This window comes from Ranitomeya variabilis, chromosome 2 (genome assembly GCF_051348905.1).
Source record: "Ranitomeya variabilis isolate aRanVar5 chromosome 2, aRanVar5.hap1, whole genome shotgun sequence".
NCBI lineage: Eukaryota > Metazoa > Chordata > Amphibia > Anura > Dendrobatidae > Ranitomeya > Ranitomeya variabilis.
Window position 1 is genome coordinate 197887375 of NC_135233.1, and position 25289 is coordinate 197912663.

Below are 25289 nucleotides of genomic sequence, written 5' to 3' on the forward strand. Positions count from 1 at the left end.
TACCTAAAGGCAGGGTAGCACTTCCGGGTAACAGACCTCCAGAACCATAGAGAGGACAATAAGGAGGACCGACTTCCAGGTACTAGTCCTCCAGGACCATAGAGGAGACGAAGAGGAGCGCCAACAGAAGATCAGAAGTGCACACGCGCAGCACTGAACCTGGTATGCGCGCGCGCACAAAAAGCGAGGAGGCGGCAGCAGCGGTATGATAGTACCCCCGTCTTTACATCCCTCCCTCCTCTTTAGGCCAGAAAGAAACTTAGCTAAAATTCGGGGAGCCTGAATATTCTCCCGAGGCTCCCAGGATCTCTCCTCAGGACCGAAACGCTTCCAGTCGACCAAAAACAAAGTTCTACCTCTAATTTTTTTCAAGGCCAAAATGTCCTTAACCTCAAAAACATTGTCTGCGGAAACAGGCGAAGGTGAAGAAAGAGTCGAGGTATGAAACCGATTAAAAACTACAGGCTTAAGGAGAGATACATGAAAGGAATTAGGGATACGAAGAGAGGCAGGTAACTTAAGTTTGTAAGAAACGTTGTTAATACGTACCAAAACCTCGAAAGGACCAATATAACGGGGACCCAGTTTATGTGAAGGGATTTTAAGGCGAATAAATCTAGAAGAAAGCCAGACCTTATCCCCAGGATGGTACAGAGGAGAATCGAGACGCCTTTTATCTGCATGCCTCTTCATCCTATGCGAGCTAGTTCGAGAGCAGACTTGGTCGCCTGCCAAACCCTGGAGAATTCTCTAGACAGAAGATCTGCCGCCGGCACAGTAGAGACAGGAGGAACTGGTAGAGGAAGACCAGGGTGTTGTCCGTAGACGACAAAAAATGGAGCTTTGGTAGAAGCTTCGCTGGTATGGTTATTATAAGAAAACTCGGCCCATGGTAGTAAGTCAGACCAATCATTTTGATGAGCGTTGGAGAAATGCCAGAGATAAGTACCAGGATCTGATTGGTACGCTCCACTTGGCCGTTGGACTGTGGATGATAGGCCGAAGAAAAATCAAGTGAAATGTTCAATGACTTACAGAGAGATCTCCAGAAACGAGCGGTGAACTGAACTCCCCGGTCAGAAACAATGTGTTGTGGAAGACCATGAATGCGAAAAATATGTTGAACAAAAATCTTCGCCAGTTCAGGAGCCGAAGGCAGACCAGGAAGAGCAATGAAATGTGACATTTTAGAAAAACGGTCCACAACCACGAGGATGAGGGTACAACCACAGGAACGAGGCAGATCAGTTAAGAAATCCACTGCGATATGTTGCCACGGAGCAGTAGGCACTGGAAGAGGAAGAAGAAGCCCGGAAGGAAGCCGCCTGGGTACTTTGTTCTTGGCACAGGAAGGACAAGAGACCACAAAAGCTTGGACATCTTTCAAAAGAGTCGGCCACCAGTAGTAACGAGATATTAGATCAAGAGTTTTCTTGAAACCGACATGTCCCACTAGCTTGGAAGCATGTCCCCAGAGTAACACACGTCTCCTGTTCCTCTCAGAAACGAAAGTCTTACCCGGAGGTAAAGAGGTCATAGATACTGGAGCAAGTGTGATGATTTTAGCGGGGTCAATGATGTGCGAGGACTCCTCCTCAGTGTCCACAGACAAGAAGGACCTGGATAGAGCGTCAGCTTTGAAGTTCTTTTCTCCAGGTAGGAAGCGAAGTTCAAAGTCAAATCGGGCAAAGAACAAGGCCCACCTGGCCTGTTGGGGATTCAGTCGGTGCGCTGAACAGATGTATGCCAAATTCTTATGATCCGTAAAGATGACAAAGGGATGTAAGGCTCCTTCCAACAGATATCTCCACTCCTCTAAAGCCAATTTAATGGCCAAAAGTTCTCTGTCGCCAATGGAATAATTTCTTTCAGAAGAAGAGAAAGTCTTGGAGAAGAAACCACAGGGCACAAGACGACCAGTAGAAGACTTCTGAGAAAGCACAGCTCCGGCACCGACAGCAGAGGCGTCAACCTCTAGGAAGAAGAGTTTATTAGCTTCAGGGCGATGGAGTAAAGGAGCGGAGGCGAATGCTTCTTTGAGAGAATGAAAAGCCTTTTCAGCCTCTGCTGGCCAAAGACGAGGATTGGCACCCTTCTTTATCAAAGAAGAGATGGAAGCCGACAAGGAGGAGAAATGAGGAATAAATTGCTGATAGTAATTCGCGAATCCTAGAAAACGCTGAATCGCCTTAACCCCAAGCGGACGTGGCTAGTTGAGTACGGCAGAAACTTTAGCCGGATCCATACACAGACCAGAATCAGAGATGATGAAGCCCAGGAACGGTAGGGACGACTGTTCGAAGGCACACTTCTCAAGTTTAGCATACAGACGATTCTCCCTCAGACGGAGAAGAACTTGCCGCACATGTCTCCTATGAGAAATCAGATCCGGTGAAAACACAATGTCGTCCAAGTATACCACTACACAGGTGTAAAGTAGGTCCCGAAAAACATCATTCACCAACTCTTGAAAAACTGCAGGAGCATTACATAATCCGAAAGGCATCACCAAATATTCACAATGACCGTCTCTGGTGTTAAATGCAGTCTTCTATTCATCTCCCGAACGAATTCGGATCAAGGTGTAGGCTCCTCTGAGATCCAGTTTAGTGAAGATTCGTGCTCCACGCAGACGATTAAAAAGTTCTGGGATGAGAAGAAGTGGATACTTGTTCTTAATGGTGATGTTATTGAGGCCACGGTAATCAATGCAGGGATGAAGGGAACCATCCTTCTTCTTGACGAAGAAAAAAACAGCACCTGCAGGAGAGGAGGAGAGGAGGACTTCCGGATAAAGCCTCCGGCCAGATTCTCTTGAACGTATTCAGACATGGCATGAGTCTCGGATGGTGACAGAGGATAAATACGACCTCTAGGAGGAGTAGAGCCAGATACAAGATCTATCGGACAGTCGTATGGGCGATGCGGAGGTAAGACCTCTGCTTCCTTTTTGTTGAAAATGTCAGAAAGAGACTGATAAGCTGCGGGTAGATTCGCTAGTTCCGGAGCCGAGGAAGGGAGACTAGCAGGCTTGACGGGAAGCAGGCATCTGTTTTGACAAAACTGTCCCCAGGATAGGACGTCCCCAGTACACCAATTCAGAGTAGGTTCATGGTTTCTTAGCCAGGGGAGTCCTAAAAGAAATGCATGGGACAAAGATGGTAAAACATAAAATGCCAACTTTTCTCGATGTAAAGCTCCAATTTGAATCTCAATCTCCTCTGTGACAGAAGAAACGACCTCCCGCAAAGGCTGACCGTCGACAGAAGCTATTTGCCTAGGAACCTCCAAGGATCTGACAGGAATCCCAAGCCTCTCGACCAGCTCAAGTTGAACAAAATTCCCAGTTGCACCAGAATCTACATAAGCCTCAAGAGAGAAGCGACTGGAACCCATGTGTAAAATGACAGGCAAAATCAAAGGTGGAGAGGAATCATGGCTACCTAGGGAGGCCTCTCTTACCTGACCTAAGCGGAGGCGTTTCCCGGCTTCTGAGGACAAGAACGCAGAAGATGAGAAGCGCTGCCACAATAAAAGCATAAGCCCTCTGCAAGTCTCTCCTTTCGGCGTTGTTCGGCAGGCTTGAGGCGATCAACCTGCATAGGCTCAAGGGAAGAAGAGGAAGAAACTGCAGTGGTTTGGGAAAGAGAAGTACCACGTGAAACGGAGGATAAACGAGGAGGTCTCCTCTCTCTGACAACCTCACGAGAACGCTCCTGGAACCGCAAATCAATGCGAGTCGCCAAAGAGATAAGGTCATCTAAAGCAGAAGGAGTATCCCGCCCTGCCAGCTCATCCTTAATGCGGGAAGACAAACCTCGCCAAAATGCTCCCTCCAAAGCCTCATTATTCAAACCTAAATCAGAGGACAGCGTCCGGAAACGGATGGCAAATTGAGCTACAGAAAGGGTCCCCTGACTAAGGTTGAAAAGGGACTCAGTAGTCGATACCAGACGACCAGGTTCATCAAACACCTTGCGGAAGGTGTCTAAAAAGAGAGTAAGGGTACCGTCACACAGTACCATTTTAATCGCTACGACGGCACGATCGTGACGTCGCAGCGATCGTATGAGTATCGCTCCAGCGTCATAGACTGTGGTCACACGTTGCAATCACGGCGCTGGAGCGATGCCGAAGTCCCCGGGTAACCAGGGTAAACATCGGGTAACTAAGCGCAGGGCCGCGCTTAGTAACCCGATGTTTACCCTGGTTACCAGCGTAAACGTAAAAAAAAACAAACAGTACATACTTACATTCCGGTGTCTGTCCCCCGGCATTCTGCTTCTCTCCACTGTGTAAGCAGCAGAGCCGGAAAGCACAGCGGTGACGTCACCGCTGTGCTCGCTTTCTGGCTGGCCGGCGCTCACACTGCAGAGAAGCTGAGACGCCGGAGGACAGACACCGGAATGTGAGTATGTACTGTTTTTTTTTTTTTACTTTTACGCTGGTAACCACGGTAAACATCGGGTTACTAAGCGCGGCCCTGCGCTTAGTTACCCGATGTTTACCCTGGTTACAAGCGAACGCATCGCTGGATCGCTGTCACACACAACGATCCAGCGATGTCAGCGGGTGATCAAGCGACGAAAGAAAGTTCCATACGATCTGCTACGACGTACGATTCTCAGCAGGATCCCTGATCGCTGCTGCGTGTCAGACACAGCGATATCGTATGGATATCGCTGGAACGTCACGGATCGTACGGTCGTAGCGATCAAAGTGTGACTGTGTGACGGTACCCTAAGTTGAGAAACCACAGGATCATCTCGCTCCCAAAGAGGGTTCACTCAAGCCAAAGCCTCGCCCTCTAAATGGCACACCACAAAAGCCACCTTAGCTCGGTCAGTTGGGTACAGTAGCGGGATAATTCAAAGTGTAGATGACACTGGTTGAGAAACCCGCAACATAATTTAGGATCCCCACCATACTGAGGTGGCCTGGCAAGACGGGGCGAGGGCTGTGGAGCGGACGCCTGTACAGGAGCAGAAGTGGCAGTCTGAAGAGAGAGAAGTTGATTATCGACAGAGGCCATAAAATTCAAAATATGGGACTGAGTGTCCCGTTGTTGACTTAACTCTTGCTGAAGAGACGCCAACTGAGTAGCATTACCAGGGTCGGTAGACTGTAACGTCGCAAGACGAGACTCCATGTTCTTGAGAAAGGACATGATTCTGGTCTGGTCTGGTTCTCCCGCAAAAAAAGTAACTCCTTTTGAGTGGCAGAGACACCAGCGGGGTCCATGGCCTGGTTATACTGTTATGCTGTAAGAATCAGGCTGCACTTAGATGTCACCCGAGTGCAGTCCTATTTAAGTGTGACGATTCAAAGAGGGAAAACGGAGAGTGGACCCTCTAGACCGCGGCGACGAACCCCTCACGGACGAGCTGACCAGATAGACCGCCCCCTATAAAGGGAGAGTTAAGGGCAGGCCCGTGAGGGACTATCGCCACGGAAGCTGGAGGACCAGGACGGGAGAAGACCAAGAAGAGGCGGAGATAGTAGGACCACAGGATAGATGAGTACTGCAGAGAAACAGGACTGATGGGTAAAACAGGACTGATGGGTAAAACAGGACTGATGGGTAAACTGCAGCAGTACAGGGACTGGCGGAGGGACTGAGGAAAAGCAGAGGCTAGCAGGATACAGGAAAGACAGGATAAACCCAAAGTCAGAGGGAAAACGAACTTCACAGAGACTAAGAGCGGCCAGGAACACCTGAAGGAACAAATGATAACCAGGCACAGAGGGACGGCAGGAAGCAGTTTAAATACCTAAAGGCAGGGTAGCACTTCCGGGTAACAGACCTCCAGAACCATAGAGAGGACAATAAGGAGGACCGACTTCCAGGTACTAGTCCTCCAGGACCATAGAGAAGACGAAGAGGAGCGCCAACAGAAGATCAGAAGTGCACACGCGCAGCAGTAGAGGCCGGGAGCGAGCGAGGAGGCGGCAGCAGCGGTATGATAGCGTGACACCTCTCCCTTATTCCTCTTTCTCTATATATCAGCCATGTTAAGAAGCTCATGTCTTACATCTCTGGTTCAGAGTTATCTTTTTTTGCCTACTGCATAACTACAAGAGTTCAGATAGTAAAATAAACTTTTTCTGGAATCTTCATATGTGCCTCTGAAGTCGAGTCAAGCTATCTGATAAAATCTCTTTGTGTGAGTACAGGTACATAGAGTCAGCCATAGAAATGGTGTCTCAAGAGCCCCACACTCACAGTCTAGTTATGTAGTCAGAATAGACACGTTATCCAAATGGCACACCCCCTCAACTCCCTATAGTGGGGTGCGGGATACAAGAAATGTAACTATTTACTGTTCATTGTACTTGTCCGATTATTATCTCACTGTCCAGTTACAGACCTTAAAATATCTTTCATCTTGGAAACTTGAGTCCAGACCTGGGGAAATAAAAAACTAAACACTCAAGAGGTTCACGTGTCAGCCAAGTCTGTGTGTGTTCCTTCGTTCTTCTACCCTCAGGAAACAGAAAAGTATCTATATAATGAAATATTTTAGGTATTTTCTGTTCTCTCTTTTTATTTTGTAACTGTTTTGCATATATGTATGAGAGTGTTTGGCCTTTTGATTGTTGGATAACAGTAGTATATATTTTGGGGTTTATCATCCCGTTTCCTTTCGTGAACGGTGGCAGCGTGTTGTGTGTCTGGAGTGTGTGGACAGCCTTACCCATCATAAAGTCCAACCAGCCAGGTTGCCAAAGATCCAGAAAAGAGCCCCAACGTGCGTTTCGAGTATTTGTGATGTTGCTTCCTCAGGGGGTGCACTATATGATGGGTAAGACTGTCCTCTTAGTCATATACATGTGAATTGTGACAATTCGGGAAGGCATTTACTATGGCCACAGTGTGGATTATTTGTGAATGATGTGTTTCCTCTGTGACTTACATGTTGCTACTGAGAGTTTAGTATTTCTCTGACTACTTTGTCCATTATTATAGGTGTGATACAGTGTATAAACCCATCCTGCCTTATAGATATGTCCTTTGTTTTTTTTGTCATTTTGTATGTAATTGTATTAGTCATTAAAACTTCTTTTTATTTGAGTAGCAGATTGTGAAATGTATTAGGACTTTTGCACACGGACTGATAATTAAGGTCACAGCATTTCATGGCTGATTTTCATTAGGTCACTCGATGCCTTTTGTGCTTTCGATCGATGTTTGCAAAAAATCAATTGTGGATGTTCTTCCAGGGGTTTCTAATAAAAGGCAGAATTCATGGATCTGCCAATTATGGCACTTGTCCCTGACCCTGACACAAGAAAGCATTCCCGAATTATCGCTCTACGATGATCATGCTTGTATGATGTTCTCATGCTGAAATGTTGTGCTTTATGTTAGATCTATGGAGTCCAAAACAATTTCCAATTTCAATAAATGAGGCCAAAGAATATTACAACTTGGGAATCAATAAACGGGTTGGGGAGTTTGCAGATTTTTAGCGGTGTGCAGTGAACTCACTGTTGGCATTAGCCGGTTCGATCAGTCTTCAGTTATTGTGATTTTCATACTTGCGGTTATGGACCGACTAGTTTCTCATTTGCTTCTCTCAATAAAACATTGTGGGAAGCAGGAAAAGTAACTAGTCGGCATGTGAGCTAAGCATGTCAATCGCATGGTCGTAGTCGACAACTTCATTACATTCTGGTAGAATTCGGCAAGTTACAGAACCTCCTGCACTGGGCCGGATATTCCTGTTAAGGTGTATTTTGGCACATGTGAGCTTTTATTGTAAGTTTATATTCACGCACAGCGTTTTTGCAGTGTTTTTTTTCAAGGCCAAAAACCTGTTCTCTTGGCAGTAAAAATGCTGTGTTCGAAATGTGAACTTTCTTAATTTTTTATGTATTTTTTGCAGCGTTTTTTAGGTGAGTATTACATGTGTGCTTTATTTACATGTTTAGTAACATTAGTTTTACCAAAAACACCACTAAAAAAGCCCCCCAAAATTTATTTTCATGTTTTTTTTTCCATTGTTGTTTCACTTTCTCATTGTCTTTTTTCTTATCGATGGAAAAAAAATGCAGCAAAATAAAATCGCTGAAATAATTGACACGCTGCAGATCTAAAAAAACCGCTGCAGTTCTCAAAAACAAATAGGAGCGTGCATGAGATTTCTGTTATAAAGCAGCCTTTCGTTTGCATTACATAAACGCTGCAAAAAAACACAGCAAAAATGCAACGTGTGAACATAGCCTAATGGTTCATAGCATTCCTTCATGTTCTTTTGCGTTCCTCCGCGATTTAAGAGAGTCATCAATGAGCTATTAGCTGTCTGTAGACTTCTGGGAAGACTCATTTGGAGACAAGGACTGTCATTGGCGGAGTCTCATTTGTAGAATTGTTTTGTAACCCTTTCTCGGCTATTATGGATCGATACCTTTCTCTCTCATCTCTTCTGGAATGTATTTGGACCGCGGCACGGTGTGCTGCACGATAAAGGCTTCACGCCATCTTTACACTGATGACTAGATTCATCAACACGTACACTAACAGACTGGGTGTCAACTTTCTTATCAAGCTCAGATATCAAAATATATTTGGTTAAAGGGCATCGGTCAGCAGATTTTTGCTATTGAATCTGAGAGCAGCATGATGTATCACTTGCAAGACTCTGTGTTATAGTTTCAATACAATCAGTGTTTTATCAGCAAGAAATTATCACGAGAGGACTAGGTGTCATGTGCCAGGCAGTCCAGCTAATCTGTGCAACCCCGCCCCCACCACTGATTGGTAGCTTGCTGACAGTGTACACAGGGAGCTACCAATCAGTGGTGTGGGCGGGGTTATACTCAACTCAGCATTCTGACCGCTGCTACATCTACAGAGAAAACAGGGATTCTATCAAAGTACATCAAGCAGCCCAGTAAGTGATATATCCCTGGAATCAGACTTCCTTGCCCTATATTATACTGCTCTCAGATTATAGAACCAAAATTTGTTGACGGACTCCCTTTAACCGGTTAACTGACAAAGGGCACCTGTCCAATAATGCTCTAAGAAAAGCAATACAGAATCGTGACAATTCACCATAAAACTGAATGCATTTTTTTCACGGTTACATGAAATTATTATATTTTGTGCTAAGGTGTCGATATAAGTGGCAGAATGTGGTGTTGCAGTGAGTTACTATGATTTTGAAGGGTTACCGCTTGTACAGTTGACCATCTTATAAAAGAACGCCTGTATAAACAGTGCCGCGAGAAAGCACATTGGAAAATGTGTGACACCACTGTAACACCGCGTATTGGCCTGTGCAGTACGCTGAAGGATAAGATTCTTTTTCGCAGCATTGTATCAGCCAAATGTCTTGTAACTTATGTGGATTTCTCATTAAAGCCGTCCTTGCTGGTGTTTTACTGCACCTAGTCCAGCCCATTATAAGCAGCTGACGGAGGCTGATCGTAGTGGCAGCGCATTTGTGCACAATCCCATTCCCAGACTGTATGTACGAGATATTACACTTCTGCAACAATTCCGCTCTGCCTTACCGAGGCCGCAGATTGGGTGTGTTGTACGTTTTGGTTACATAAAGCCTGAAACCTATGAGACAACAAAACCATTTTTCGGTAATCTAAATTTTAGCACAACAATAGAATATCTTAGTTGCATCAATGTCCACATCACATGCCACCTCCTAAACCTGAGATTATTACTCACACTTGGGTAAAAGTGCTTTTTCCTTAGATAATGAGACATGAATAGTGATGAGCGAACATGCTCGGATAAGGCGTTACAGGGAGTTTTGTAAGACAAGAGTCACACCAGCGGTTTCAGGTAGACACAGGAATGGAGACTCTTCACGTAAAGGAAATAGATTTATTTCAGTCCATAAATGTCTCCAACATAAACAGAAAATAGCCATGACTCGGCACAAGGATCAAAATAAACTAAACAGTCCATATGTGCCAACACAAGCTTTGCAAACCTAGACAGCCTATTGCAGACATAACCAGTTCATCAGAGGTGTTTCTACCTCAATTCCCAGCACTACATGATGTAGGTGAGATTCCTGTTATAGCGCATTCCAAATACTGGAACTGGAGGTAAGGGAACCACCACTCCCACCCAGCTCTTTGGCTGTTCCAAAAACCTGGACCCAAATATCCAGGCCCATAAAAAACATCACTAAGAACTATACACACTGGAGCCTGATTCTCTGGGTCCTACAACACCGAGGCTTGCCATCTTGGTGACATATAACTCCAGCCCAGGACCTGTCCAGCTGCCACTTTACAATGGGTACAAGTGCTATCTGTCAAAACCACGGATAGTACTTCTCCAATTTAAACGATCATGTACATGAACTCTTAGAACGAGCTCACTGACGGATTCCAGACTAACTAATTCTGACTCCAACAATGGAAAGTACAAAATAGATGCATGAAAGAAGACCTTGAGGACTCGGAACCAGGAAGAAGCGCCTGTCTGGTGCGAAACGGCTGCTGTCCATACCTTTTAGTATTCCACCGGCTACCACGCTGTATTCTTTTGAATATCTTGAATAAAGTTTATTTATACTTTTATTTGGGAGAGGGCCACAATTTATTTTCTCCACATTGTTATATTGTTGGACTTTCTATATACCTGCTGAACACCACTTGAAATAAAGGGGATAACTGTTTCGCTGTGTGTCGGTATTTCTCTTCAATACTGACTACAAACATTTTCTTAATGAGGTCCAATTGCAAATATTATTTTTAGCCCCAAGTACATACCATACATGAGTAAAACAAATATCATAGAGCATTTGACCGGACGTTGGGACTGATAGATCCATGCTGTATAGTTGGGCCTGTGAGTGTTCTGTATGGCTTAAAGGGGTTTTCCAGGCTTGAGATGAAAGTATGCAGTCACTCTACTCTATGTGACTGCAGACTTTTGAATTATAAAGGGGCACACACTGCGCGCTGTGCGGATTCTCCAGCACCGGGAGATGGTCACGTGCCTGCAAGTATGTGATGTGCATACATGAGGTTTTGTGCCGACTAGACATGCACATCCTCGCTCAATAAAAGTGAATTGAGGAAGTTCGAACACGTCTAGTCAGATTGTGGCTGGAAGTATGCAAATCGTAGAGACTACCTGAGATCTGGTTGTCATTTAAGCTGTAAGTATGACCTTAAAGGAGTTTGGCTCAAGTCTGTAGCCATGCTATGTGACTGCAAACTTGTGAATCCTCTCAGTGAGCACAGTTCATGCTGTGAGGATTCTACGATGCTGGTGCCGGCATGTGATTTTCATAATTCAAGCCACTGATCCAACTAGACACCTCCAGCCTCACTCATTCCATTAGTATTGACTGAGGTCGAGCATGACTAGCATGTAAATCAGATACTTGCATTCACCTGAGAATCCTGGTATTGTGCACTGTGCCCACTAGTGAGGAATCACAAGTCTGCAGTTACAAAGAGGAACTCCAGCAACAGATAAAGACCGCCCACAGAACCGCCCCGGAGCACGAGCATATCATTAACTCAAAACTGAACATAAAGATTCCACAACAACCACAAGACGGATTTCATCAACCAAGGTATCATTATAATCAGTATAACGGCGCCGACCTGACACTGTCTGTAGTTACTGTGCACAATCCTGCCGACAGGTTCCCTTTAAGGGAGAGAAATTGACGCGTAACATGTAGCAGGAAACGTAGCAAGTAGTATACACTGTCATCCAAGAGGAACAATAATGTAAATTTTATACTTTCAACACCCACTCAACAAAATCCATGATGTCTGTTATTGGGCATTCACCAGTAACCACATTCCGACCATCGTGGTGCCGGCAGGGGAGGACGACATTACAGATGTGTTACATTCTTTACAAGGAGAAATAGAAATCTGGGACTACAAGAAATGAAGAAAACATAATAAGGCTATGTTCACACGCTGCGGGTTTTGCTGCGGACCCGCAGCTGTTTCGCAGCTGCGGGTCCGCATCCTTTTTCCATGTAGGTTACAGTACAATGTAACCTAATGGAAAACAAAACCCGCTGTGCCGACGATCCTTTTTTTCTGTGGAAAATCCGCGCGGATTTTCTGCAGAAAAAAAGAAGGACCATGTCACTTCTTGGTGCAGAATCGCAGCGATTCTGCACCCATAGAAATGCATTGAACCGCTAACTTCCCGCATGGGGCTGTGCCCACGTTGCGGGAAGTTAAGCGGATAATGTGCGGGTGGTACCCGGGGTGGAGGAGAGGAGACTCTCCTCCAGGCCCTGGGAACCATATTTGGGTGTAAAAAAAAAGAATTAAAATAAAAAATCATGCTATACTCACCTCTCAGGGCTGCCCGCGGCGTCCGGTCTCAGTTGTTGTGCCGAACAGGACCTGTGGTGACGTCGCGGTCACATGACCGTGATGACGCCGCGGTCACATGACCGTGACGTCACGAAGGTCCTTGTCGGCACAGCTGCTTGCAGCGCCGGAGAGATCGCGATGTCAGAGGGTGAGTATAGCCAATTTTTATTATTTTTTACATTACTATTGATGCTGCATATTGCTGCATATGCAGCATCAATAGTACAGCAGTAATCCCGCAGCGGAAACCGCGGAACAAACTGCGATAAATCTGCAGGGATAACCACAGCGGTTTTGCCCTGCAGATTTTCAATTCCGCTGCGGGATTAACCCGCAGAGGAACACGCAGCGTGTGAACGTGGCCTAAGCAGGGTATTGTGTTCATTTTAACTCAAGTTCTGATTCCCTGTGACAATTCTGCGAGCCAAGACCTTCCTATTACAGTCTTATCCACAGTCCGTCGCTTTCTATGTAATTTACATAATGCTCCATATTAGAGGAAAGTCTGGCTGTACAGTAGGGCAGTCGCGATATCACAGTGCGCTACAAGTTATCGTTTACCATCCCCAGGGAATTGGAACGGCCCTTTCAGGTTATTATAAGGTTGAGTTTGCATTTTCTTGAATGATCACCTTCTAGGAGCCATACTTGCAAATTACAGCTTACAGAATCCCCTAATATAATTAGCAGCCTTAATAAATGAACAGACATCTGGTTAATTTTATTCCTTAACATTATGGTCAAAATTTGCCTAGAAGTGAAATTTCTATTTTGCATACTGCAATAGAAAGACTGACATGAGAAAATGGATGGATTTTGCAATGATGCTGAAAAACATACAGGGGGTGAAATAAGTATTGAACACGTCACCAATTTTCTAAGTAAATCTATTTCTAAACGTGCTATTGACATAAAATTCTTACCAGATGTCGGTAACAACCCACCCAATCCACACAGGCAAAGAAATCAAATCACAGATGTCCGTAAATTAAGTTATGTGTAATAATAAGAAATTACACTTTTAAAAAGTATTGAACATGCTTACTGAAATGTATTCAATACTTCATACAAAAGATTTGCTGGTGATGAAGCTTCAATATATGCCTTCTGTATGGAGAAACTAGTCGCAGGCATTGCTCAGGTGTGATTTTGGCCCATTTTTCTACACAAACACTCTACACATTCTGAAGGTCCCGTGGGTCCTTCTATTAACTTTGAGCTTTTAGTTCCTTCCATATATTTTCAATCGGATTCAGGTCCAGTGATCGGCTCGGCCATTCTAGCAGCTTTGTTTTCTTTCTCTGAAACCAGTTGAGAGTTTCCTTGGCTGTGTGTTTGGGGTCATTGTCTTGCTGATATGTCCACCCTCTTTTCATCTTTATCATCCTGATAGATGGCAGTAGATTTTTTTCAAGAATGTCTTGGTACATTTGTACATTCATCTTTCCTTCAATTACATGAAGTTTGCCAGTGACGTATGCTGGAAACCACATCATTATGTTCCCACCTCCAAACTTCACTGTTGGTATGGTGTTTTTGGAGTGACAGGCAGTGCCTTTTGGCCTCCAATCATAGTATGCATTATGACATCCAAAGAGTTCAATTTTTGTCTCATCTGACCAGACTATATTCTCCCAGAATTTCACAGGCTTGTCTAAATGTTGTTGAGCAAAATGTAAAAGCGCTAGAACATGATTTTTGTCCTGCAATGGAGTCTTGCGTGGTAAGTGTGCATGCAGGCCAAGGATGTTGTGTGGTGAGTGTGCATACAGGCCACGGAGGTAGTGTGGTGAGCATGCATACAGGCCATGGAGGTTGAGTGCAATACTTATAGTTTCTTTGAAAACGATTGTAGCTACTGAATCCAGGTTTTTCTGTTGCTCTCCATTGGAGGTCCTTGGCTCTTGGTCAACCCTTCTGATAATTTGTTTCACTCCTCTGTCTGAAATCTTGCGGGAAGCATCTGGTCATGGCCAGTTTATGGTGAAATTATGTTCTTTCCACTTCCAAATTATGACCCCCAACAGTGCTCACTGGAACCTTCAGTAGTTTAGAAATTCTTCTGTAACCAATGCCATCAGTATGTTTTGCAGCAATAAGGTTGCAAAGGTTTTGAGTCTGGTTATTAGTTTTACCCATGATGAGATGTTTCTTGTGTGGCACCTTGGTAATAAGATATCTTTTTATAGGCCATCAGTTGAACTAGATGATATTATGTTTCACCGAGTGGCAGGATTGCTTCCTATTTCCTGATAGATTTCAGCTGGCGTCTTGACTTTCATGACTTTTTGCATCTCTTTATTTATGAATTCAATACTTTTTCCTTGTGTCATTTCTCATTATTATACACAACTTATTTATAGAGATCTATGGATCTTGGATGGGTTGTTACCAACATCTGGTGAGAATTTCATGTCAATAGCACCTTTATAAATAGATTTATTAGAAAATTGGTGACGTGCTCAATATATATTTCACTCGCTGTACATATGATGCAAGCGCTGAACATGGTAATTATAGATGTGTAAGTGCACTCATAATAAAGAGCATTGTATGGCTTGTACTTCTGGCAGAATCGCTTACAAATAAAAGCTACAGTTTTAAAACAATGAGATAAATGCTGAATTCCGAGTCTGAAAGGAAAAATTATTAACATACAAAGTGGGAAAAACAATACATCTAAGCTACTAGTACCTACAGCCTACAATAAAGAGGAGCTTTCACTAAATTTTTCCTGTTGAACTGGATACACGATGTAACAGAGGCTGCAGTGAAGAATAAAATATATATTTTTCGTTTTGTTCTGTTTTTAATTTTGCTTCTCCATTGCAAAAATATTAGCAATCAAATTATTTAGCACCAAATGAGCTACCTTTTGTTAAACAGAACTTGCCTACATGATTTTGTAAAGACCTGGCTGTAATGGCGCCATAATACTGAATAAATTTATACATTTGGTGAAGAAATCCGCTCTGTTGTTCTTCTTTAATCAATATTTGCAGTTTTCTACTAATTAGATTTCGGTGTACAGGGGCTGGACTGTACACTGGGTCTCCTCCTCTCTTTTCGGTGATTCCCCGGCCCCTCCGTCTGCCTCCAGTCTGTGATTCTCAGCCCCTCCGACTGTCTCCAGTCTGTGATTCCCCGGCCCCTCTGCCTGCCTCCGGTCTGTGTTCTCCGGCCCCTCTGCCTGCCTCTGGTCTGTGATTTCCAGCCTCTCTGCCTGCCTCCAGTCTGTGATTCCCCCGGCCCCTCCGCCTGCCTCTGGTCTGTGATTCCCCGACCCTCTGCCTGCCTCCGGTCTGTGATTCCCCGACCCTCTGCCTGCCTCCGGTCTGTGATTCCCCGACCCTCTGCCTGCCTCCGGTCTGTGATTCTCCGTCCCTCTGCCTGCCTCCGGTCTGTGATTCCCCGGTCCATCCGTCTGCCTCCAGTCTGTGATTCCCAGACCCTCTGCCTGCCTCCGGTCTGTGATTCCCCGGCGCATCCGTCTGCCTCCAGTCTGTGATTCACAGACCCTCTGCCTGTCTCCGGTCTGTGATTCCCCAGCCCCTCTGCCTGCCTCCGGTCTGTGATTCCCTGGCCCCTCTGCCTGCCCCTGGTCTGTGATTCCCCGGCCCCTCTGCCTGCCTCCAGTCTGTGATTCCCAGCCCCTCCGCCTGCCTCCAGTCTGTGATTCCCAGGCCCTCCGCCTGCCTCTGGTCTGTGAATCCCTGGCCTTTCTGCTGCCTCCGGTCTGTGATTCCCAGGCACCTCCGGTCTATGATTTTCAGCCCCTCTGCCTGCCTCTGGTCTGTGATTCCCCAGCCCCTCTGTCTGCCTCCGGTCTGTGATTCCCCGGCCCCTCTGCCTGCCTCTAGTCTGTGATTCCCCAGCCCCTCTGCCTGCCTCCGGTCTATGATTCCCCGGTTCCTCTGCTTGCCTCCAGTCTGTAATTCTTAGCCCCTCCGCCTGCCTCCGGTCTGATTCCCAGGTGCCTCCGCCTGCCTCCGGTCTGTGATTTTCAGCCCCTCTGCCTGCCTCCAGTCTGTGATTCCCCGGCCCCTCTGCCTGCCTTCAGTCTGTGATTTCCAGCCTCTTTGCCTGCCTCCGGACTGTGATTCCCCAGCCCCTCTGCCTGCCTCCGGTCTGTGATTCCCTGGCCCCTCCGTCTTCCTCCGGTCTGTGATTCCCCGGCCCCTCTGTCTGCCTCCAGTCTGTGATTCCCCGGCGCATCCGCCTGCCTCTGGTCTGAGATTCCCAGGTCCCTCCGTTTCCTCCGGTCTGTGATTCCCCAGCCCCTCCGACTGCCTCCATTCTGTGATTCCCTGACCCTTCCGCCTGCCTCCAGTCTGTGAATGACAGATCAAGGCTTTTTCAGTGACCTCCATCATCTGTTTAAAATCTCTTTTGACACTGAAAAACCTGTGATCGGTCACATACTGGAGGCAGGCGGAGGGGTCAGGGATCAAAGACAAGGAAGAGAAGACCCAGTGCACAATTTGGACCCTGTGCACCAAAATCTAATTAGCAAAATACTTTAAATGGGGATTAAAGAAGAACAACACAGCTGTTTTCTTCACCAAATGTATACATTTATTCAGTATTACAGCCATGTCTTTACATTGCAAAATCATGCTGACAGGTTCTCTTTAAATCCAAGTGAGTGTTATCAGATAGTTTTCACTGGGGGTGTGTACTTCCTCCTGAATGATGCTGACCAAGTATACGCCCCTAGTGAAAACTATCTGATTACACCCACTTGGACTTAAGAAAAGTTAACTCATTAGGTATCAAATACTTTCACTGGTAATATCTCGCAACAGAGGCAAGTTTAATTTATTTTATTATTATGATCTTTACGGGAGTGATAGTCTTGAAACCGGCCTGTTAGGCCCTACAACTGCCCCCTAACAGTCACACTGTGAATTGTCAGATGAAACTGTTGCTCCTGTTATTCCAACGGAACTTTGGAATCCTCGAGTGGAACGTCAGGAGTCATCGGCCGCACATCCAAAACCGCCCCCCCCCTACAATCTCACCAATTGTATACATGTTCCCCGCCATGCTCTAGCTGATTTGTCTCTTCATTTTGCAAATATGCAGAACAAGTAAAATCCTAAACTGACCAGTAATTCTGCCATCAGTTGCACATACAATTGGTGTATTCTCTTTCCTCCCACTTCGGTAAAGCTCTGTCTTGAATTTATGTTCCGGATCAATGTTAGACCTGTAATCTCTATAGATTTCCACCTGATTGGTCTCCCACAGAGAGAAAACTAAAGACCTCATACTACCAGTGCGCTAATCTGCGCATTTACTCTCAGCAGTGTGAACTATGCTTAACGTCAGCAAGAAAGGAAGGTAAATACGTGAAATGTTCTATAACATAGCAAACTTTCCGTTAATGTCGGGTTAAAGTCTGCTACATCGTGGCAAATACGGTGTGACGGTCAAGTTAAGAATTGCTACATCTGTACCTTATTATTTTAAGGGTCAATATTAAACACTAATAAAGTTAATGACTGGGATAAATGTCTAGATAAACAAAGAAATGAAGGAGTATAAGATAATACACATAGTTGTAACTCTTCCTCTCCAGTTAAAAAGCTGCAGATGAAAGCACATGTGACCGCTGCAACAAATCACTGAGGGCTACTGAGCCCTGGGACTGGCTGCAGTGGTCACGTGCACTGACGACGTGAAGTCACCGCTGAAGCCTATCAACACAAATCCGGTGGCAGTGCTGGAGTCGGGGAGGGTGACAAAGAGCTCAGTTTATTATTTTATTCATCTTCAAGTCTCTGGATAACTAAAATATTATCCCGGACCACCCTTTATAATGTCATAGTGTCACTAATTCTACTAGATGAAAAGGGAATATTGATTTAAAAAGAAGACAGATTGGCTCCAGGTTTTTTTTGTGTAACCTGTTTCCCTTCATTTTGAGTATTACCATTATTTTTTTTAATAATAATAATAATAGCCTGGGCTATTTAGGTTTATATGTTGGGGGAGTCCTTTAATGAAAAAACAAGAATTCCTTCTCCATACAAATTGGAAGGTTTATACAAGTTGCTATACCATCAGGCTACGTCCCAACAAAGAGTTTTCGATGAGTTTTTACGCTGTAACTTAACAAGTCACTTATTTTACTTAATAGTTGCAGAAACTCGGCAACGTCCAAAATTCACGGTGGGAACGTACCTATGGCTACCAGCGCCCGTCTCCTGGATTTAAAAGACAATTGTGTTGAGTGTTGTAAAGAAAGGCCAGATAGCATCTCGTAATTCTCCTTGGAAAGGAAGGGTCTTATCCAAGGGAGATAGAGGGTATCAGATGATCGGAGGCACTGCTCACCTGTTCGGGTTGTGTTGACCCACAATGGAGGAATGAGGATGAATCAGCTACTGCAGGGAATCCCGTCGTAGCATCAATATCAATGGGTAAGAGAATGAGGGTGACAGTCCGCATTGCCAATGTAGATAGCAAGAAATTGGGGTACAATGATGGTAAGATCAAGAAGCTTTTCAAACCTGAACTAACTTCATCCTCAGGAGAACCGCAGTAGTAGATCTACGAAGAAGTCAGAACCTTCCTATGACCAAGGGCGCAGTGTTCGCCAGAAAAGCCTAAGGTTTTATCCTAATGATGGATCTTCCTGTTTTTAAATGAATTTCTAATAAATTATTAATTTTATGGAAGGAAGTGACGGAAAATTCATGTTTTCTTTATTGGTTCTACAACCTCTGACAAAAATGATGGAATCACAGGCCTTGGAGGATGTTCATTCAGTTGTTTAATTTTTGTAAAAAAAAAAAAGCTGATCACAGACATGGCACAAAACTAACTTTATTTCAAATAGCAACTTTGTGGCTTTAAGAAACACTAAAAGAAATCAAGAACAAAAAATGTGGTAGTCAGTAATGGTTACTTTTTTAACCAAGCATAGGGGAAAAATTATGGAATCGTTAAAAACAAACAAAAAAACACTCCAACACATCACTAGTATTTTGCTGCACCACCTCTGGCTTTTATATCAGCTTGCTGTCTCTGAGGCATGGACTTAATGTGTGTCACACAGTTCTCTTCATCAATCTGGCTCCAACTTTCTCTGGTTGCTGTTGCCAGATCAGCTTTGCAGGTTGGAGCCTTGTCATGGACCATTTTCTTCAACTTCAACCAAAGATTTCCAATTGGATTGAGATCCAGACTATTTGCAGGCCATGTGAAGAAACAGCTTACGTGTTTATTCTGCCTTCTGCAACGTTTCGGTCCGAAGACCTTTATCATGCTTGATAAAGGTCTTCGGACTGAAACGTTGCAGAAGGCAGAATAAACACGTAAGCTGTTTCTTCACATTTGCTGTGGTGCTGTCCCTCTCTTTATTTGCATCTGGATTTGTATACTGGGATGGATCCCCTGGTGAGGATGTGCACCCTGTTGTCCATAGAGACGTTGTTACTTTAGGGTGCGGCCCTACTACTATTTTTTTTGATACTTTTATTTGCAGGCCATGACATTGACCTTATGTGTCTTTTTTCAAGGAATGTTTGCACAGTTTTTGCTCTATGGCAGGATGCATTATTATCTAGAAAAATGATTTCATCATCCCCAAACATCCTTTCAATTGATGGGATAAGAAAAGTGTCCAAAATATCAACATAACCTTGTGCATTTATTGAAGATGTAATGACAGCCATCTCCCCAGTGCCTTTACCTGACATGCAGCCCCATATCATCAATGACTGTGGAAATGTGCATGTTCTCTTCAGGCAGTCATCTTTATAAATCTCATTGGAACAGCACCAAACAAAAGTTCCAGCATCATCACCTTGCCCAATGCAGATTCGCGATTCATCACTGAATATGACTTTCATCCAGTCATCCACAGTCCACGATTGCTTTTCCTTAGCCCATTGTAACCTTGTTTTTTTCTGTTTAGGTGTTAATGATGGCTTTAGTTTAGCTTTTCTGTATGTAAATCCCATTTCCTTTAGGCGGTTTCTTACAGTTCGGTCACAGACGTTGACTCCAGTTTCCACACATTCGTTCCTCATTTGTTTTGTTGTGCATTTCCTGTTTTGGAGACATATTGCTTGAAGTTTCCAATCTTGACGCTTTGATGTCTTCCTTGGTCTGCCAGTATGTTTGCCTTTAACAACCTCCCCATGTTGTTTGTATTTGGTCCAGATTTTAGACACAGCTGATTGTGAACAACCAACATCTTTTGCAACATTGCATGATGATTTACCCTCTTTTAAGAGTTTGATAATCCTCTCCTTTGTTTCAATTGACATCTCTTGTGTTGGAGCCATGATTCATGTCAGTCCACTTAGTACAACAGCTCTCCAAGGTGTGATCACTCTTTTTTAGATGCAGACTAACGAGCAGATCTAATTTGATGCAGGTGATAGTTTTGGGTATGAAAATTTACAAGGCGATTCCATTATTTTTTCCCTCAGAATTGAGTGATTCCATAATTTTTCTTTTATGCTTGGTTAAAAAAAGTAACCATTACTGACTACCACATTTTTTGTTCCTGATTTCTTTTAGTGTTTCTTAAAGCCAGAAAGTTGCCATTTGAAATGACTTTAGTTTTGTGCCATGTCTGTGATCTGCTTTTTTCTACAAAATTAAACAACTGAATGAACATCCTCCAAGGCCGGTGATTCCATATTTTTTGCCAGGGGTTGTACAATAGCTGAGCTGGCCCCCATTCATCAACTTTCCGATTTATCATGCACTATATTGGAGTGGTGAGCTTCTTTATTTCTTTTTTTTCTAGGAAGAAGGTAGTTCAACTTCGAAATGCGGACAGAATAAACCACTTGGTGTTGCCATCATTATGCCCCTGTGTCTTGTTATCTACATAGACAGTGCGGACTATCACTCTCATTCTCCAACCCATTGAATTCTCCTTCGAAGAAAGAAAGACACGGTCCTCTGATTCCGGGACACCTATGTCCCTGCACTAGTCCTTTGCTACTCCCTTCACGTGTAGTGATCCACAATCCTTTGATCTGTTGATCTACATGCCGTATACACTGTATAGCCCCCGACACTGGATAATATAGTAAATTGCTAACTCAAAGTATAAAGTAGGATTCTCACAATGACAAGGATGCCGCCATTCCGCTAGTTTCATTCAATGAATACAGGTTTTAATGAAAGGGGCTGTGGACACGTTATGTGAATGCCACATTGTCAGACTAGCACGGTACAGTAACAGAAATGACACAGGAGCTGCCATATTTAGATGCTAATATGATAAATGCAGAAAACCCAAAAGGCAGATCTCCCTCCAGAACACGACAATGATAAAATAACCTTCCGGAATGTAACACGACACCAATAAATGAAATGGAAGCCGAGGATCTCTGTATATTGGATTCCACTAGGTGCAACAAGTTTGACACTTATCTCCAGAAGAAGACAACCTTGAACTCGTAATAAGATCTTACACATCAGAGACGGAAAAGAACTGCCGGCATCTCAATGACAAACCACTAATGATGGAGGGAGAAGAAACGTCTCCGCTGCTAATGGCAGATGAGTGACTCTACTGTCCACTGCTGGTAGACCGGGAGCTGGGAACGCCAGGCGCCATCGATTGTAAGGAAACAGTACAGTGCAATTATTAGTGGGGATCTGTACATGCAGCATGTGTGCTGGCCTGGGGTAATGGTGCTGACAATACCCGGAGACGTCTCGGCACACAGATCAGCACAAGGCACTGAGATCTGCCAGTAATGAGGGGTTCACAGGTGTGGATCTAGTGTACAGCGTCAGGATCTGCATCATCAGCCAGACAGGGAAAAAGACACTGCTTCCACAAATGAGTAGAGCCCTCCACTGATAAGCACTGGCCAATGTCTCCAGTGATGGAGAGAGATCCAGTGATGGAGACCCAGTAATGGAGACCCAGTGATGGCGACCCACTGATGGAGACCCACTGATGGAGACCCACTGATAGAGACCCAGTGATGGAGACCCACTGATGGAGACCCACTGATGGAGACCCACTGATGGAGAACTACTGATGGAGACCTACTGATGGAGACCCACTGATGGAGACCCACTGATAGAGACCCAGTGATGGAGACCCAGTGATGGAGACCCAGTGATGGCGACCCACTGATGGAGACCCACTGATGGAGACCCACTGATAGAGACCCAGTGATGGAGACCCAGTGATGGAGACCCACTGATGGAGACCCACTGATGGAGACCCACTGATGGAGACCCACTGATGGAGACCTACTGATGGAGACCCACTGATGGAGACCCACTGATGGAGACGCAGTGATGGAGATGCAGTGATGGAGACCCAGTGATGGAGACCCAGTGATGGAGACCCACTGATGGAGACCCACTGATGGAGACCTACTGATGAAACCCAGTGATGGAGACCCAGTGATGGAGATCCACTGATGGAGACCCACTGATGGAGACCCAGTGATGGAGATGCAGTGATGGAGTCCCAGTGATGGAGACCCAGTGATGGAGATCCACTGATGGAGACCCACTGATGTCAGACCCACTGATGGAGCCCCAGCACTTCCATGTCTGCTGCTCTCCGCAGTGCCTCAGTCTATGACATCTCCCATGAATGAGCTGTGTGGAATCAGACCGTGGTGGTCCCCAGGAGGAGCCTCACCTACCTGCTCAGGGAATAGCTGCAGTCATCCCTGGGGGAGGCTCAGCATCCGACTGTCAGCAGCCAGTATGGCGGGGGATGCTGCTGGTGGTCACTTGCGGCGGTCTGACAAGCCCCCCATCCATGCAGCCATATCTGCGCTCACCCCCAGCACACAGAAGCCTCCTCCTCCTCCTCCTTCCTCATCGCAGTGACTGAGGCAAGACTCTGCATTGCTCAACCAGAGAGCAGCCAGCGAGCTCCCCTCCCCCGGTGTCACCGCAGCGGCTGTCACTCCGCTGCCTCCATCCCGGCCACACTGTGCGGCAGTGTCGGCTGACGCCGCCGGTAATTCCCCACTGGGTCCTCCCCCCGTGATCAGGACACGGGGGGCTGTGACGGAATCGCGGACGCTTTGCTGCAGTCAGGCGCTCTGCAATGTGCGAGAATTGGACACATGGTGACAACAGACATAGACTTCCTCTCACATTCCCCTCCTCTACTGCAAAAGCTGTCATCACAGCCATGGAGCCTGCATCACTGAGCCTGGGGCGACCCTCCATCACCCTGAGCCTGGGGGGACCCCCCATCACCCTGAGCCTGGGGGCAACCCTCCATCACCCTGAGCCTGGGGCAACCCTCCATCACCCTGAGCCTGGGGGGACCCTCCATCAATCTGAGCCTGGGGGAGAACCTCCATCAATCTGAGCCTGGGGGACACTCCCATCACCCTGAGCCTGGGGGCAACCCTCCATCACCCTGAGCCTGGGGTGACCCTCCATCACCTTGAGCCTGGGGCGACCCTCCATCACCTTGAGCCTGGGGTGACCCTCCATCACTTTGAGCCTGGGGGGACCCTCCATCACCTTGAGCCTGGGGGGACCCTCCATCAATCTGAGCCTGGGGGAGACCCTCCCATCACCCTGAGCCTGGGGTGACCCTCCATCACCCTGAGCCTGGGGCGACCCTCCATCACCCTGAGCCTGGGGGACCCCTCATCAATCTGAGCCTGGGGGAGACCCTCCATCAATCTGAGCCTGGGGGAGACCCCTATCACCCTGAGCCTGGGGGCAACCCTCCATCACCCTGAGCCTGGGGGGAACCTCCATTACCCTGACCCTGGGGGGGACCCTCCATCAATCTGAGCCTGGGGGAGATCTCCATCACCCTGAGCCTAGGGCGACCCTCCAATCTGAACCTTGGGGAGACCCCCAATACCCTGAGCCTGGGGCGACCCTCCAATCTGAACCTGGGGGAGACCTCCATCACCCTGAGCCTGGGGCGACCCTCCATCAATCTGAACCTGGGGGAGACCCTCCATCACCCTTAGCCTAGGGTGACCCTCCTTCACCCTGAGCCTGGGGGAGACCCTCCCATCACCCTGAGCCTGGGGGAGACCCTCCATCACCCTGAACCTGAGGCTGACTGTCCAAAACTGACAGAAAACCTATAGAGACAGATAGAGGGGGATGGACAGACAGATAATAGATAATAAATGGATGAATAGATAGAGTCCAACTGGCTGAGTACAGCACGAGGCCAAACTCGATGGCGTCGATCTGTACCAGGAACGGCCAACTGCTGTCAGCGACTTTTCGCAGCGGAGAACTGCTCCGGGCTGTTTTCAAAGCCCAGAAAGCCACCTCACAGCCGTCTCTCCAGTTGACTGTTTTGGGTAGCTTCTCCTTGGTGAGGTCCATCAAGGGTTTTGCCAGGCTACTATAGTTCTGCACAAAACACCTAAAGTACCCTGCAGTGCCCAGGAAGGACATCACCTGTTTCTTGGTCCTGGGGGTGGGCCAGGATGCAATTGCATCCACTTTCCCGGGCTCTGGCCTCATGGAGCCCTGCCTACCTGGTGCCCCAGGTAGTGGACCTCGCTCATGCCCATCTGGCACTTTCCCGCCTTGATGGTCAGGCCTTCTTGGTGAATTCGCCTGAGCACCTCCTGGAGATGCTGCAGGTGTTCCTCTCAGGGGAAACTAGACGGCAATGTCATCCAGGTACGCTACCATTGAATCACCCCCAGCTGTAACATCTCATCGATCTCCTGGTGCATAACCTGCTGCACCTCGTCGGAGATCCCATAGGGTGTTCGCCATAGTGGGGCATGATTCCCGGTGTCCACCTCGTGGACCGCTAAGTCCATCCAGGTCTGTTGGTGAACACGGCCCGGAAGGGTTCCAGTGTGGTCCGCAACTGCGACTGCTGGAGTTCAGATAGTAAGGCGCTTACCTCCACTTCCTCGACGGACCCACCGGCCTTGGCTTGGGCCAGCAGGTCCAGTAGGGGGTCTTCCTCCCCATCTTCGGGCAGGTTGCACACCGGTAGGACACAGGCT

At 46.3% G+C, this 25289-nt stretch overlaps 1 protein-coding gene across 6 annotated transcripts in view; it reads right to left on the minus strand.

Moving 5' to 3' along the window:
- Positions 1-23335, minus strand: part of LOC143804881 (diacylglycerol kinase eta-like) — a 266345-nt gene extending 243010 nt beyond the window's left edge. For 2 of the 6 annotated variants that reach the window (XM_077283417.1, XM_077283424.1), the window contains exon 1: positions 22974-23335. The gene's annotated coding sequence lies outside the window, so the exon portion shown is untranslated. The remainder of the gene's footprint in view (positions 1-22973) is intronic. The other 4 variants (XM_077283423.1, XM_077283419.1, XM_077283420.1 and 1 more) reach the window with 3 other exon arrangements.
- Positions 23336-25289: the final 1954 nt, after the last annotated feature.